At 44.0% G+C, this 18390-nt stretch overlaps 1 pseudogene; it reads left to right on the forward strand.

The window, feature by feature from the left end:
- The first annotated feature begins 2322 nt into the window (after positions 1-2322).
- Positions 2323-18390, forward strand: part of LOC122748427 — a 36288-nt pseudogene continuing 20220 nt past the window's right edge.

Consider the following 18390-nt stretch of genomic DNA (forward strand, 5'->3'; position numbering starts at 1 on the left):
CAAACAATACTGTGTACACACACACACACACACACACAACACACACACACACAGACCCCAAAACAAAGAAAACCATGATCTCTCCCAAAATTCCTAATAGATTCTGAGGGCTTCAGGAACCTTCCTAACTTACCACTATACAAAATTTTATGGCATATCCTCAGTTGGAATAAGCTATACATTACTCCAAGTGGGATGGCATGCAATCTCCCTCCAGAGCCATGATCATATACTTTCCATCTTAGGACCCTTTGAACCCAAGCTCTATTGGCAATGCCTTTAGGAACCCAGCATCATCTCCATTTCACCAACAGTCATGAGAAATGAACTTTGCTGAAGGCTGTTCAACTCTCAAAGTCCAAAATGTTTGAGAAAACAAGACACAGGCATACACACTCTCCCATCATGACATTGTAGGTATTTCCCCCTGCTTGAGTGCATGTAGTATAAATCAAAATGCAAATGCCTTCACTGAGAAACAGACATCAATTTTGCCACTGAGGTCAAGTCCCATTAGAAGACAGGTGGTTCGGAACCTGCTATTTGATCACCTCCTGGAAAGTACTTCTGGTGACATTTATCAGAGTAATCAATGTCCTCAATGAACAAAAGCAAAAAAGAAGATCTCAGCCCTCAGCCTGACATGGCCAGGTTAGGCACAACAAAGGAAGGCAAGAGGGGAAGGCATCAGAGGAACATGGCCAGAGCAAAGCAGAAAAGGTTCTTTTCTGTCTTGCCTGAATTGTATTACAATTAGAGAAGATGGCTGACATTTTCCTTCAAGGAAAACATTTCAGATATTGAGGGTTAGAGTTTGGGGTAATTTGGGAAAATATCTATGAGAAAAAGAAAGCCAACGTAGTTAGACTTTAGAAATGAGAATCATTCTCATGCACATGGGCAGAGAATCTACAACTTGGTATCATTTAGCATTTATCCTATGGACTTGATTCGTAGGAATACTAGGCAACAGACTGGGATTTCTTGATGGAATCGTTTCTCAGCCAACTGTTTGTGAGTTGTTTCTTGCACAACTTTGTAGGTACAGATGAATCCTACTTCCAGGAAGCCTGGTCTGGGACCAAGAAGTGGTTTCTAGCCTAGTCAAACTACAATTGTATCTTTAGATTCATTTTCCTCGAGGAGATAGTTATTCCACCTTCTCAACTAAATCAAAGGACTGAAGGATGGAATGGATCAGAGAGGTTCCATAAAACTCCCGGAATGCAGGACCTTGCAAATGAGATCTATTCTAGCAGCAGATGGATGTTCAGGTAACAGACTCTTTGGGATGATCTAGAGGATGTTTACTGAAGGCTCTGTCCAATTTCAATGGTTGTGTGACAAGGAATATTATTAAGAGGGATGACTTGAGAGGGAGGACTTTATACAGACATTTTCAAGACCTTTAATTAAGTAGGAGTGTTAGGATGTGTGCGTGCGTGTGTATCTGTGTGTGTGTGTGTGTGTTTGTGTGTGTGTGTGTGTGTGTGTGAACTTGCTTGAGAATGCACCTGGAGATGTGACCACTTACTAAAGTAGCCTAGTTCAAAGTCTTCCCAGGTTCTTACTACAAAGCCAATTAGATTCAAGTTGCAAAATGTACTCCATGCTCACGTTTTCGATTTTGCAGCTGGACTTTCCTCGAATATCTTCGTGATTAAAATATGACGGTTAAGACATTTCAGATCCAAAGGGTGATAGAAAGCACAAAAATTGACCCCTAGTCCAGATCCATCTAGAAGTACAAAAACTCCAGGTGAAGCCTCATTTATTTCGCGAAATGCTAAGGATAAGCAAGCCCCACACATTCGGGTCAGCTCTTTGGGAACTCCTGCTGTGTTAAGGGCTTGGCTTCCCAAATTTCATTGAGAAGTCAGCCATTGATAAAGCAGAATGAATGTATTCCTCCTATAGAATTGAAATCAATTCCAGAAACTCTCATGAGGTATCTTAATTGGCCCTTGGCTCTAAACATTCAAGGAGGAATCAAGATACTGGCCTTGTTGGCAACTAGGTGGGGCAGTGCATGAAGCTCCAGGCCTGGATTGAGCAGGACAGGAATTAAAATCTGGCCTCAGCCACTTGACACTAGCTGTGTGACCCTGGTCAAGTCACTTAACCCTCAGTGCCCCACAAAAACAAACAAAGAAAGCTTGCATAGATAGACTCCACTTTAGAGGCAACTAGGTGGGGCAGTGGATGTTTGAAGCACCAGCCCAGAATTCACAAGGACCTGAGTTCAAATCTGGCCTCAAGACATTTGACACTTACTAGCTGAGTAACCCTGGGCAAGTCACTTAACCCTCATTGCCCCCCACCATGAAACCGGATACTGCCATTGGGATCAAAGAGTTTCCAATCTACTCGAAACATTGTTTTCGACAACAGCTTCCCAGGTGAGTCCACCAGAGACTATTTCATCAGATTTGTTGTTGATCTAGAATAGGTAGAGTGTTGTGGTTGTACAGTCACTCTTCTTGATCGAATTTAGACTTGTCTTTTTGGTTTTGTTTTTATTTGTTTTTTCTGTTCAGGGCAATGAAGGTTAAGGGACTTGCCCAGGGTCACACAGCTAGTTAAGTGACAAGTGTCTGAGGCTGGATTTGAACTCAGGTCCTCTTGAATCCAAGGCCAGTGCTTTATCCACTGCACCATCTAGCTGCTCCCAAGACTTTTGTTTTTAAAGATACTGGAGTGCTTTGCCATTCCCTTTTCCAGCTCTTTGTACACATGTGGAAACTGAGGAAAACAAGGTGAAGTGACTTGTCCAGGTCACACAGCTGGTGCCTGAGGCTACATTTAAACTCAGGTTCTCCTGAATCCAGGCCCCTCACTGGCACTCTACCCTACTGTACCGAGCCACTGCCCAGAGGAGGTAGAGTAGCCTTGGTTTATTCTGTAGTAGTTCCTGAGGCAAGGGAAGGTTGACAACAGGAAGTGTACTGTTGGCAGATCTAGACCTGGGGGAGGAAGACCAGGGAATCTGCAATAGGCAGCTACCCCTTCTAGTAAACAGTGGGGAGGGGCTCTACTCGGCAGGGCAGTGAGGTGGAGACTGGATATTCCTAGGAAAATATTCTTCAAGGAAATTGTGGGCTAATTTTTATTATACTTTCTCTATCAATATGAGTGAATCATTTGGAATTTTCATTTGAAAAACATTGCATTATAGACACCTGAGTATGGGGAAAACATTGTTTTAGACACACCTGATGAAAAGAAATCTACATGGACTGCCTAGGAAAGTGATGCAAAGACAGTTTGCATGTATAACTACATATGAATGAAACACTTGTGCAAATGTATATACATGCATGTGTGTTTTTAAATAAAAGAAAAGAATAGTGGTGGAGCCCACTTCTAACAATTCATTGACAAAGAGAACTCACCAATGAGAGAATTCCCTTTACCAGTGCATCTCCAGACTTTCTCTGCTACACAAATTTGTGAGAGTGTCCCAGGACACTATGGATTTCATTGATTTGCCCAGGGTCACACAGATGCAGTGAGTGTCAAGAGGTGAAGCTTGAATGGATGTCTTCTTGGCTCAGACACCAGCTGTCTGTCCACTGCATGACACCTGCCTCTCATATAAAAGAAGTGATTATACAAAGAATTTTGCTACTCACTTGTTTCTATTTCAAAGGAGAATAACTTGATTGTTCTGGTATAATCCATATGGATTTCTAATCAGGAAGGTCGGGCCAAAGCTCTGTTAGCACTCTCACCAGGGCAGAATTGAGTCACAGAGATGCAATTGGTGACCTAAGAAAGGGAATGAAGGAGTCCGTGAGAATAAGGGAGAAAGTTTACAAAAGATTAATCTCTGCTATGCTAACCCTTCCCCTTTCAGTTCAAACAGTTGGTTGTTGCTGCCCCAAAAATCCCCACAGAGGTTCTCATGCAGAAAATGAAATACCATCTAGAAGAAAGTTCCCAAGGCCCAACACTAGTGAGGGAAACTCGGGAAAACTTGGTCAGCCTGAGGAACACCACATGATGGGTGCCTTCTATCTCCCCTGGACAAGGCACTCATCAGGAAAAGGAAGACAAAGCCTGACTGAGGCTTTCTTGTCACCCCCACAAATCGGGCCTTTTCCACCTTCTGGTTTTTATCCCTGGAAAACATCAGGAGAACATGGCTGAGAAGCCCTCACAATGGCAAGAACATGATTTTCCAATGGAATTCTTTGCGCAATTGTGGAAAGTCCAAATCGAGTCCACATTCTTTTGCTGGGAAGTAGTTCTTCGAAAGAATCTTCTGCAAAGACTCTGGACAATGCAATTATCTGGTCATGTGTTCACTAGAACATCCCTGGCTCCTCTAGGCCCAATCCTTTGGCTCCAGGTCCGATGAATAAATGGATTTGGAACGGTAAAAGGAGCAAATGCTGTCAGGATAGCTGACGCAGCTTTGGTGTCTATCAGTCTTTTCACATCCCAACTGTGGCTGCAGATCAAAAGCCCAAATGTTTCTCCTCCTCAATTGCCCCTACTGCTCCCCTTCCTTTTCCTCTTTCTCAACATCCCTTCTGTCCACTTCCTCAACGGTGATAGTCCTCTGCCAACAGAATCCACTCCTGCTATGTAACTGCGGAAAAGTAGAGGTTGGCGAAGAATGAGATCAAAGACATTCAGAAGAGTCTTGTGGGTGCTGTCCCACTCATTCTTTCCCTGGCATTCTTTCCTGAGAGAAACATTTGGATACACACACACACACACACACACACAGTCACACAATTTCTTGACCTGTACACAAAGGTATGCATGCATGGGTGAATGTATGGATGGATGGATGACTGAACTCCCACTGATTCAGAGAGTGACATCACAGGAAATGCTGCAAACACTGTGCCTACCAACTTATCGACTTTATTCCTCGACCTGACATCCTCCTTTGCAGCTGATCTATACAACTGCTGGGACTGAGTGTCTGCTTGCTGTGCTGGGGGACTTTTTCATTTTCTGCAGTACAGGTGAAGAAGATGCGAAGATCATTCTGACAAAGATAGACAATGGGGATCGTCTACACATGCTAACCCTGCTCAAGTCCACCAAAAGGCAGAACAACCAAGAGGTGGATCCAGGGCTAGGGGTCCTTATTTCCAGAACCACATTGCCATCCCCCTTTAATGGCCAGTAGTTTGGGTGGACATCGAAGCCAATACCAATTCATGACTGAGCTGCCTCTTCCAGGAACACCACTCATCTATGTGGAAAGGTCTGTGGAACTCTCTTGGCATCAGCTGATATCTGGGGAAGATTGGGGAGGGGGGATGACACCTGAAAACACCTGAAAGAAACCCACAATTCTTCTGATCATGAAGGCTTAACAGGACTTCAGTTGTGACCATGCCATTGTGCCTACCTACAGACTGGAGAATTGGAACCACAAAAATCTTGTAACTTGTCTAAGGAACACCACCAAATGCAATCATCCAGAGGAGAAAGAAGGAGTACATACCAACTGGAACAAGGAAGCCTGTTGTCTCAAGGATTATTATTCTGGATGAGCGACTTAAAATATCTCCACAAAATAGTTCAGAGATACCGGGAATCTCTCATCCATCCACTCTCCAACACAGTAGCAGGTAAATGCCAGTTTATTACTCAGCTTCATGCCTTTTAACATCCTTGTAATTGGTTACCATGGTGAGAAAGTGTACACACAACAATGCTGACCCCAGAGCAGCACATCCTATGGGCTTTGGCCTCAGGAGCTTGAGGAGGCCCAAAGCCAGCCCACCATCCCTGAATTCTGAGTTCATTTGATCTCCTGATCCTCTCATGGGTCTTGCCCTCCATCATTTCTCTGGTATACACAAGGGCAATGCATCCTAAGGGATCCTGTCCAGCTCTTGGCTTGAACTTGCTCCATTCAGTTACTTGACTTTTGCCTTTAGCCCCTGATTAATTCTCCATTGGGATATGCCACAAGCCTGCACTTAGTCTAGATGATACCTCTTTCCTGACTTGCTCTGTGCATATATGTGAACCCCCCAGCCTCAATCATCATCTCTCTGCTCCCTGTAGTCTCAGGTGCCACTGCTCTGACTTCCCAGTCCTTCAGGAACCACTAGAGGCCCAGCTTCTCCCCCCAAGAAACAAACACACATTCCCCACCATCTCTGTCTGCTGACCTTGCCTCCATTCCCCCAACACATTCCCTGCCCTAAGTTACCCTTCTCCTGTTCCTGGGAGTCCCTCTTTACCATTGCAAAGGTTTCTTCTTTGTTGCTGTCCCCGAGGCATTGCTCCCTGCCCATGGGTAGCATTGCAAACTGACTCCCAACCGGTCCTGCTGCTGTCTTTCAGCCTGGCCACTGCACTGCTTCCTCAAGGCTTCTCCCTCAGGCCTACACAGCCACTTGCCCAGCTTCTTTCTCACTCCTACTTGACCTCCATCCATGCTGGCTTTAGATCCTTGTTCCTTCCCAGCCACTTCCCAATACACCTCGATGGCCTAACCTCCTGTTTCTGCAGGACAAGTGAAGAAGATACAAAGCTCTTTCTGACAAAGACAGACAGTGGGGATCATCTGCACATGCCAACCCGGCTCAAGTCCCCGAAAAGACAGAGAAACCAGGAACTTGATCCAGAGCTAGGGTTTCTCATTTCCAGAACCACATTTCCATCCCCATTGAATGCCCAACAGGTTAGGTGGCAATTGAAGCCAATACCACTTCCTGATGGAGCTGCCTCTTTGGGGTAATCATCGCATCCGGCAGATCTCTGAAGGATAATATATGCCTACTCCATTTCTGCTCCTCCAGGAAGACCACTCCTCAATGTGGAAAGGTCCGTGGAACTCTCTTGGCATCAGCAGACACAGCAAAACCTGGGGAACAATGGGGAGGGGCACTTCCACCTACAAACACCTGAAAGAAACACACAATTCTTCTGATCATGAAGGCTTAACAGGACTTGAGTTTTCATCATGCCATTGTGCCTACAGCCTGGAGAACTGGAACCACAAAACTCTTAACTTGTCTGATGAACACCAGCAAATCCAATCATCCGGGGCAGAATTAGGGAGCACATACCAACTGGGACAAGGAAGGCCGTTGTCTCACAGACTATTATTCCGGATGAGCGACTTAGAATATCTCCACAAAATAGTTCAGAGATACGGGTAATCTCTCATCCATCCACTCTCCAACAAAGTAGCAGGTAAATGCCAGGGTATCCCTCAGCTTCATGCCTCTTTATAACCCTGTAATCGGTTACCATGGTGAGAAACAGTACGAACAACAATGCAGACCCCCAGAGCAGCCAATCCTATGGGCTTTGGCCTCAGTTGGTCGAGGAGGCTTGAAGCCAACCCACCATCCCTGAACCCCATGTTCATTTGATCTCCTGATCCTCTCATTGGCCTTGCCCTCCATCTCTTCTCTGGTACCCCCAAGGGCAATGCATCCTAAGTGCATGGGATAATTATGGATTGGAGTCAGATTAAACTCTAAGGATGGAGTCTGAAAGATACCTAGCCCCCCACCCCCCAGAATAACTAGCCCCTCCCTTTGCCTAAAAGTTAATCTCTTGTTAAATTCTCACTGTCTCCTTTAAGTTTTATTGTTGAGATAACGGACTTGGGTCAGGTCTGTAAACTTTGGGGATGGGGTCTGGAAAATATCCAGTCCCCCAGTAAGTTTTATTCCTTGTCACAATTCCACCAATTAGCACTATTTACTTTACCTCTGCTTAGTTTCCACACAGCAGCTACACCTTAGTTTATGGCCTGTAATAAAAATCGTGTCTCCAAATATTCAGCTTACTTTCCTCTCACATGTCAAAACCCCAGTCTCTGTCATGGATTAATTGCAGTCAGACAAGGGAGTGATTTCTGCCTCCCTCTTTCTTTGACATTCCTCAGACCCGTACCCCTTCCCCTTCTCCCCTTTGTTCTTGGACATGTCTCCCTACATGGATCACGAGCTGGGCACGCACCGTGTGTGAGACAGGATTGGATGTTAGATTGTGAGCTCACCCACCCTAGGTATACATGGGGACGTTCCTTTTCAAGATTATTATAAAAACCTAGAAGATTGGGCCTATCTTTGCAAGACTTCAATGTGTAATTGGGTTTTGCCCGTCCTCATGAGGATGTAATAAACTTGTCTCTGCTTGACTTGGTGGTCTCCTCAAGTTCTTTGGGTAAACTGAGGCAGTATGCCCCAACCCGATGGGGGCACCTCCAGGACCTTTTTTTGAGGATCTTTGTAGCCTCTCAGGAGCCTGTCCTTCAGAACAAGGACATCCCTGCTGAGTTCAGCAGGTTCAGGCTTCTGGCTCTTGGTGAGGCTTCTCAGCTTCCATGCCTGGAGGGATTAAGAGAGAGAGAGAGAGAGAGAGAGAGAGAGAGAGAGAGAGAGAGAGAGAGAGAGAGAGAGAGAGAGAGAGAGAGAGAGAGAGAGAGAGACTTAAAACCCAACCAGACAGAAATGCTGGCTGAAGTATTTGATGGCAACGTGAACACAGACCCAGATTGGTGAGTAAACGGGGTGACCATTCTGGGGGGGAAGCTTTCTATGAAGGGGATGGACTTGGGTGACCAGAGTGTGATGTGTGATGTGTGAATGAGACATATGATTGAGCACGAAGCAAGAATGGAGCGGGGATGGAGGAAGGAGTGGTGTGTAAATGCCCTCTGGGAGGGAAGTGGGTGTCATCTAACCAGCAGCGAGGAAGAAATCAAGAACCTCTACTTATAATCATCCTAAGGTCTGCTGAAGTTTTGCAGGGTTGAACAGGTCAGTAGGACTGAATATTTCCCCCTTATATGAGATACAGAATCACTTTTTTTTTCTTTTTTTTTTAATGGGGCAATGGGGTTAAGTGACTTGCCCAGGGTCACACAGCTAGTAAATGTTAAGTGTCTGAGGCTGGATTTGAACTCAGGAACTCCTGAATCCAGGGCCCGTGCTTTATCCACTGTGCCACCTAGCCGCCCCCAGAATCACTTTAGGACGCTTCTCTAGGGCTTATTGATACCAGCAACCCTATAGGGGTTTTTACACGTGTACACTGCAGGTGGAGTTCTCTTCAGAAAGGATGGGAGACCGAGTGTTTGTCAAAGGCTGAGGTAGGTGTCTCCTGACTCGGTTTCCCCAAATATTACCTATGGAATGTAAACTTTCCCACCTGGCTGATGTTAAGTCTCGCATATTACATTGGCTGTCTACAAAACTTCTACTGGGAGTTGGGAAGTACCTTTCCACAGAGATTTGGGTTTTTTTTTTTGGCAAGTTCCTATAATCATGCCACTTGATAGGCATGAACACAGTATTGTCTCTTCGTCCCTAGATTAATACTGTGACATCTGGGTGAGATGCAGGTTTAAGATTCAAGCTATTTGGCTTAGAAATTCTAGTCCCTTTCAGAATCTAAACAACTAGAATGTATAAGCATTTATTCTTGTCATCTGTCTGTTAAAACTGAACCAGAAACATCTGAAGTCTGTTTCAAGAAAACAGAGGAGGGTAAATTATAGAATGTTTTGTTGGAGCTATGGAGAGGTCAACTATAAATTTATTGTGTAATGTAGAAATAATATCTGTCTGTAAAGTATGTCCTGTAATACACATATGGTTTATTATGGACAACTTATTTGACATGCACTGTTTTGAAATTAATTCGTTAAATGTCATCCTAAATCTTTTATTAGAATTGAAGTTCACTTGGTAAATCTTATGGGAGTTAATTTGTGGTCATCTTCTAACAAAGGTATGTTGTAACTTAAGTTTTATGTGAGGATTAGATCTTAAACAATTGAGTGTAAACTTTTGGAGAAATAAAGTGAAATGGATATATATGTAATTTGGAAAGATTTAAGGGTTTTTCCTTCAGTGGTATTTTGAAACATTTAGATTGCATGTAGCAAGGTAGTGGTAACCCTTTGATCTGTTGTTAATAATGTCTGTCAGATATAGAACTAGGTAAAGCTTTGAACAGCAGGGGGCATTTGTGACACCTCTCACTGGATGAAGGACATTCGTGAACAGTTTTTCACTCCTGATGCAGGATCCTGGGGTTCCTGGATTCACTCTTTTAGTTTGCCCCTTTTACTGTCATTGTCCTTTTTAATTTTTTGCCCTTGTCTCTAACCTCTTGAGAGTTTGTTTTATCTAGGCTCAAGGCTTTCCATTTTATGGTAGCAATTCCAGCCTATGTACTTCTTCACCATCTGGACCAGGCCTGCAAGGATTTCTGTTCCTTGTATTGCCAGTTCTACCCACACATTCATCTGAAGCAGTTACAGAAGAAGAGATCTTCACCCTCTTTTCCCTTAGCTATTGGAAGAAGGGGTGGGGAAATTTCGTGGTAGCCTGATGGGCCTGAGTCTAGTTGGGGATGCTCAGACCTAGAAGGGGTCAATTAGAGATTACTCATTCCTTGGATAAAGTTGAGAAACAGTTGTATTTGCTATTAAAATTTGCTTTGTAAAAGGTACAAATAGGGGCATCTGAGGTCAAAGATGAAAATTCCTAAGTAAATGGACACTGGGAGCACATCACTGAAATTACAAAGAGACTTTAAATCATGTTTGTTGTTATAATATTGGTAGTTATTGATACCAGTTTTTGTGTTATATCTGGGGATTGTTATAGAATATTTCAAGGAACAAAACCAGTCTTGAGAGGACATTATTGGATTTGTGACAAAAACTGCTTACATGTCTTCCCAAGAATTGGACAAGTATATGGTATATTGGGATAATTAATTAAACTGAATTTATCTCATGAATGGTACCTATGGGACAGGATTAGGTATTCAGTTGTAATTTTTGGAGTTCCCCTTATACTTGTCCCTGTTTAGTCCCTTGCTTTATAGGTTTCATACAATGCGTAGTTCAACAGATGCAGCCAATGGCAACCTAGCAGTTCACTGATAAAAGAGCAAAAACCCTGATTCTGAAACTTCACAAAGGAGAGACTGGTGATGAATTGGACTTGGACTGGCGGACTGAAATTCGCTATGGCTGAAGGGCTCAGCGACAATGACTCAAATCCAGAGAATGCTCTCTGAGCATAAAAGAAAACAGGGGAATTGTATGGGATAATTATGGATTTGAGTCAGAATAAACTCTAAGGATGGAGTAAGAAAGATACCTAGCCCCTCACCCCCAGAATATCTAGCCTCTCGCTGTGCTAAAAGTTAATTGCTTGTTAAATTCTCACTGTCTCCTTTAAGTTTTACTGATGAGATAATGGACTTGGGTCAGGTCTGTAAACTTTGGGGATGGGTTCTGCAAGATATCCAGTCCCCCAGTAAGTTTTATTCCTTGTCACAGTTCTACCATTTAGCACTATTTACTTTACCTCTGCTTAGTTTCCACATGTCAGCTACACCTTAGTTTATGGCCTGTGATAAAAATCATGCCGCAGAATAGTTGGCTTACTCCTTTCTCACATGTCCAAATCCCAGTCCCTGTCATGGATTAATTGCAGTCAGAAAAGGGAGTGATTTCTGCCTCCCTCTTTCTTTGATATTCCTCAGACCTTGTACCCCTTCCCCTTTCCCCTTTGTTCTTGGACATGTCTCCATACATGGACCACGAACTAAATGGGCACATTGGATGAGACAGGATTGGATGTTAGATTGTGAGCTCATGATGTGCATAGGGAAGTTTCCCCCTCCCCTCAAATTAACTATAAAATCTCAAGGCATGTATTAATTATTGTGGCTTAATCTCAGGACTGAATTTGCCCATACTTGCATGGATGTAATAAACCTGCCTTTGCTTGACTTGCTGGTCTCCTCGAGTTATTTTGGTAAACTGAGGCAGTTTGTCCCAAACAATTATATATTCCTCCATTGTGATCTTTCCCTTCTCGTTGATGTTTTCCTTTAGAAAATAAACATTTTGAGAGAGAAAATTTACCTCTAAAGGAATTCAAATCCAATGATTTGTGTTGAGACTACTCTAACTTATGCTTCAGTGATACTTTTTCCAAGCAAGAAAGATTTCTAAAGGAAATAACCCTTCTTTTGTCAGCCCCCTTTGCAAGGCAGACCTGTGAACGTGTTACACTGACTGGGAACCAACTCTGAATGAGTGCACTACTATCAAGAAAGAGTCATCAGTTCCAAAGCAGTCAGGATAACTTCCTAAGAGACACACGAGAGGCCAGCGAACAACAGGTCAAACTGACTGGTACAGAAAGGAAATTCTACTGAGACATCTGCAAGAGTTTTTCTTTAACCTCTGCAGCTCAATGAGGATGACTGTGCAAACGTTGACCAAAAGAAGAAATGTGAGATGAGACTCCCAGTCCTCGTGCCTTTGCAGCAGTGAGAGGTACAAGGAGGTGTAAACTTGGTTATATTTTAAAACGATTCAATGTACTGATTGATTTGGCTAATTGTTTTCCTTTTCTCTTTCTTCTCCCTTATTGTTTTAGAATAAAATCTGTGGGGATCTCTGAGAGGGAGGTGAGATATCAGCAGAAATTTTTGTGATTTTTTTAAAGCTATCAAAATTTCTTTTAAAACAATGTTATTTCGGGGCAGCTATGTGGTGCAGTGGATAGAGCACTGACTCTGGATTCAGGAGGACCTGAGTTCAAATCCAACCTCAAAGACTTACTAGTAGTGTGACCCTGGGCAAGTCACTTAACCCCAATTGCCACACCAAATAAAAATCAAACAATCAAACAAACAAAAAGCCAAAACAAAGAATAAAGTCAGTGGGGATCTCTGAGAGGACGGTGAGACATCAGCAGACATTTTCGTGATTTTTTTAAAGCTATTAAAATTTCTTTTAAAACAATGTTATTTCAATGCTCCAGGCAAGAGGTAACGGTCAGGACCAAGAAAGGTAGCCTTCCTCTGAGTCGAGAGAAAGGAGTAAAGGAAATAGAGGGAGAAGTGACAAGATTGGATAACTGATAGGTTGACATCTTGCTAAAAGTGAGGCAGAATTAAGAGACAGAGATGACTCTAAGTGCAAACAGTCGGGTGACGGATAGAAGACAGTGTCCATAACAGAAGCAGCAAAGTTTTGGAGACTGACAGGTTTTGGGAAATGAGAATTTGGAGATGTTGAGCAGGAGATGCACATTGATTGCCTGACTCATTCATTGGTTGTGTCGGGAAGTCAAGAGAAATGTTCTGGGATCTACAGATCTGGGAGTCTTCTGTGGAAAAATAATCATTCACCCACAGAGAGCTCATGAATTGTGGAAGAAAAGGGATTAGAAAGAGATGACATAAGGCAGAATGCTAGAGGACACCAAAGCTTGTTGAATGGTAAATAGTGAGAATTGCTAAGTCATTCACTGTTCTTCTTTATATACATAAATATGTTTCTTTGTATGTATGCATGCATTATGAAGGCTTAGTCAATTTGTTATAACATGGTCTCAAGAGACATCCAGTGACTAAAGTGAAAGCAGCAACTCGAATGTTTTCTGGACTTTGAGGGAAAAGATTACTTTTGGGTTCCTTTTTTTTCCTTTGCTTCACAGGTTTTGCATTTTGTTTTGCTTTCTGAACAGAGGACAGAACTTATTGATAGCCACACGTCTGATTTAGTGAAAAGGGCTCTTTGAACTCAGAGACCTCTGATCCTCCTCAAGGGGCTATATGTGTACTTTTAATTCTTGATGGCTATATCTCAATTGGGATTGATCTGACACCCAAAGTAAACCACAAGTGGTCCCTCAATTCTACCTTCAGAAGGACATTCTCAGTCATCTTTCTACTGACCACTCCAAACGTCTGAGGTGGAAATTACACTGAAATCTTAAGAACTGAAGCTCCCCAGAAGAGAGGCCACTGGGCCCCAGAAGTCTACAGAAGCATTTTTAATGCCACACTCTTTGCTGTTGCTGTCCTCTCTGCTGAAGTAAATCAATATTAGAGCTCTTAAGACAGTCCAGAAAACAAAGGAAAGCCATTTGTCAGAATGCCCTGGGCTTGTACTGATTTAACTAGTTGATTTGAAACACGGGAATTTCTTTTTTCCCTGTCCTCTTCACCAAACACAACCCCTCCTCACCCCCAGAGAAAGGTCCTTTCACATACAGAAAATTCTGTTTGTGAAATGGCATCATTGCCCTCTTTACAATCCTTGTTTTGTTAGGGTTCTTCCAGTTGAGGAAGGGAGAGGCTCTTCCAATTACCTGAGGATGAGGTGAGGAAGGCCTGCATCAATTGATAACTGACCGGGTAGAAGAAAGGGCATATATAAGAGCAATGTTGTATAGGTAGAAATGACCAGGCTTCACAAGACATTGTATACATGGAGTGAGCATTCACAGAAGGCATGGGAGCTGACATGATGACCAAGGAAAATACTATGGAGGGAGAAGAGGGAACAGAAAAATGTTTGCGGAGTGGGACAAATCCACATTCGGTGGCATTGCCTGAACGTATGTAGCCTACAAAAGGAAAGTCAGATGGACTAATAAAACAAATAGGAGTTCCACATGGTAGCAGTGTCACAAAATCTTAGAGAGGAAAGCCTATCCAAGAGAATAGGAGAATCATCAATGTCAAATTTTGTGGAGAGGTCAAGAAAGAGAAGACCTGAGAACAAGCCTTTAGATTTGGAGCAGATGTCATCACCAACATGGAGGGGTTAATTTAGTGCAGTAGGAACTGAGAGATTCAAAGAATGCAGAGCAGTATAGGTAAACTTTTATGAACTGATGCAGAATGAGGGAAGGAAAATATGGGGTATAATCAAAATGAATTTAAATGAAAACAATACTGCAAGTTTGCCATTCTCTTATTGTTGGGAAAAATCCTAGCCTTAACCTTGAAAACAGAAAATAAAGCACAGCTGTCTCCCCTTGGCAGAGAGGCTGTTGGCTACAGATGCAAATTGTTGTATGTTTGGGACAAACTGCCTCAGTTTACCCAAATAACTTGAGGAGACCACCAAGTCGAGCAGAGACCGGGTTATTACATCCTCATGAGGACGGGGAAAACCCAATTACACACTGAAATCTTGCAAAGATGGGCCCAATCCTCTAGGTGTTTATAGTAATCTTGAAAAGGAACATCCCCATGTATACGTAGGGTGGGTGAGTTCAATATCTAACATCCAAATCCTATCTCACCCAAGGTCCGTGCCCAGCTTGTGATCCATGTATGAAGACATATCCAAGAACAAAGGGGAGAAGGGGAAGGGGTACAAGTCTGAGGAATGTCAAAGAAAGAGGGAGGCAGAAATCACTCCCTTATCTGATTGCAATTAATCCATGACAGGGACTGGGGTTTTGACAAGTGAGAGGGGAGTAAGCTGAATATTTGGAGACACAATTTTTATTACAGGCCATAAACTAAGGTGTAGCTGCTGTGTGGAAACTAAGCAGAGGTAAAGTAAATAGTGCTAATTGGTGGAACTGTGACAAGGAATAAAACTTACTGGGGGACTGGATATGTTCCAGACCCCATCCCCAAAGTTTACAGAACTGACCCAAGTCCATTATCTCAACAATAAAACTTAAAGGAGACAGTGAGAATTTAACAAGAGATTAACTTTTAGGCAAAGCGAGGGGCTAGTTATTCTGGGGGGCGGGGGACTAGGTATCTTTCAGACTCCATCCTTAGAGTTTAATCTGACTCCAATCCATAATTATCCCATGCACTTAGGATGCATTGCCCTTGGGGGTACCAGAGAAGAGATGGAGGGCAAGGCCGATGAGAGGATCAGGAGATCAAATGAACATGGGGTTCAGGGATGGTGGGTTGGCTTCAAGCCTCCTCGACCAACTGAGGCCAAAGCCCATAGGATTGGCTGCTCTGGGGTCTGCATTGTTGTGTGTACTGTTTCTCACCATGGTAACCGAATACAGGGTTATAAAGAGGCATGAAGCTGAGGGATACCCTGGCATTTACCTGCTACTTTGTTGGAGAGTGGATGGATGAGAGATTACCCGTATCTCTGAACTATTTTGTGGAGATATTCTAAGTCGCTCATCCGGAATAATAGTCTGTGAGACAACGGCCTTCCTTGTCCCAGTTGGTATGTGCTCCCTAATTCTGCCCCGGATGATTGGATTTGCTGGTGTTCATCAGACAAGTTAAGAGTTTTGTGGTTCCAGTTCTCCAGGCTGTAGGCACAATGGCATGATGAAAACTCAAGTCCTGTTAAGCCTTCATGATCAGAAGAATTGTGTGTTTCTTTCAGGTGTTTGTAGGTGGAAGTGCCCCTCCCCATTGTTCCCCAGGTTTTGCTGTGTCTGCTGATGCCAAGAGAGTTCCCCGGACCTTTCCACATTGAGGAGTGGTCTTCCTGGAGGAGCAGAAATGGAGTAGGCATATATTATCCTTCAGAGATCTGCCGGATGCGATGATTACCCCAAAGAGGCAGCTCCATCAGGAAGTGGTATTGGCTTCAATTGCCACCTAACCTGTTGGGCATTCAATGGGGATGGAAATGTGGTTCTGGAAATGAGAAGCCCTAGCTCTGGATCAAGTTCCTGGTTTCTCTGTCTTTTCGGGGACTTGAGCCGGGTTGGCATGTGCAGATGATCCGCACTGTCTATCTTTGTCAGAAAGAGCTTTGTATCTTCTTCACTTGTCCTGCAGAAACAGGAGGTTAGGCCATTGAGGTGTATTGGGAAGTGGCTGGGAAGGAACAAGGATCTAAAGCCAGCATGGATGGAGGTCAAGTAGGAGTGAGAAAGAAGCTGGGCAAGTGGCTGTGTAGGCCTGAGGGAGAAGCCTTGAGGAAGCAGTGCAGTGGCCAGGCTGAAAGAGAGCAGCAGGACCGTTGGGAGTCAGTTTGCAATGCTACCCATGGGCAGGGAGCAATGCCTCGGGGACAGCAGCAAAGAAGAAACCATAGCAATGGTAAAGAGGGGCTCCCAGGAACAGGAGAAGGGTAACTTAGGGCAGGGAATGTGTTGGGGGAATGGAGGCAAGGTCAGCAGACAGAGATGGTGGGGAATGTGTGTTTGTTTCTTGGGGGGAGAAGCTGGGCCTCTAGTGGTTCCTGAAGGACTTGGGAAGTCAGAGCAGTGGCACCTGAGACTACAGGGAGCAGAGAGATGACGATTGAGGCTGGGGGGTTCACATATATGCACAAAGCAAGTCAGGAAAGAGGTGTCATCTAGGCTAAATGCAGGATTCTGGCATATCCCAATGGAGAATTAGTCAGGGGCTAAAGGAAAAAGTGAAGTGACTGAATGGAGCAAGTTCGAGCCAAGAGCTGGACAGGATCCCTTAGGATGCATTGCCCTTGTGTATACCAGAGAAATGATGGAGGGCAAGGCCGATGAGAGGATCAGGAGATCAAATGAACATGGGGTTCACGGATGGTGGGTTGGCTTCAAGCCTCCTCGACCAACTGAGGCCAAAGCCCATAGGATGTGCTGCTCTGGGGTCTGCATTGTTGTGCGTACACTTTCTCACCATGGTAACAGATGACAGGGTTATAAAGAGGCAGGAAGCTGAGGAATACCCTGGCATTTACCTGCTACTTTGTTGGAGAGTGGATGGATCAGAGACTACCCATATCTCTGAACTATTTTGTGGAGATATTTTAAGTCACTCATCCGGATTAATTATCTGTGAGACAACGGCCTTCGTTGTCCTAGTTGGTATGTGCTCCCTAATTCTGCCCCGGATGATTGGATTTGCTGGTGTTCATCAGACAAGTTAAGAGTTTTGTGGTTCCAGTTCTCCAGGCTGTAGGCACAATGGCACGATGAAAACTCAAGTCCTGTTAAGCCTTCATGATCAGAAGAATTGTGTGTTTCTTTCAGGTGTTTTTAGGTGGAAGCCCCCCTCCCCATTGTTCCTCAGGGTTTGATGTGTCCGCTGATGCCAAGAGAGTTCCACGGACCTTTCCACATTGATGAGTGGTCTTCCTGGAGGAGCAGAAATGGAGTAGGCATATATTATCATTCAGAGATTTGCCGGATGCGATGATTACCCCAAAGAGGCAGCCCCATCATGAAGTGGTATTGGCTTCAATTGCCACCTAACCTGTTGGGCTTTCAATGGGGATGGAAATGTGGTTCTGGAAATGGGAAGCCCTAGCTCTGGATCAAGCTCCTGGTTTCTCTGTCTTTTCGGGGACTTGAGCCGGGTTGGCATGTGCAGATGATCCGCACTGTCTGTCTTTGTCAGAAAGAGCTTTGTATCTTCTTCACTTGTCCTCCAGAAAAAAGAAAAAGTCCCCCAGCAGAACAGACAGACATTCAGTCCCAACAGTTGTATAGATCAACTGCAAAGGAGGATGTCAGGTCAAGGAATAAACTCGTTAAGTTGTCAGGCACAGTGTTTTCAGCATGTCATGTGATGTCATTCTCTGAAAAAGGGGGACTTCAGTCATCCATCCATCCATGCATGCATACCTCTATGTACATGTCAAGAAATTGTGTGTGGGTGTGTGGAGTGTATCCAAATGTTTCTTTCAGGAAAGAATGCCAG

The sequence above is a fragment of the Dromiciops gliroides genome, chromosome 3 (assembly GCF_019393635.1).
Source record: "Dromiciops gliroides isolate mDroGli1 chromosome 3, mDroGli1.pri, whole genome shotgun sequence".
NCBI lineage: Eukaryota > Metazoa > Chordata > Mammalia > Microbiotheria > Microbiotheriidae > Dromiciops > Dromiciops gliroides.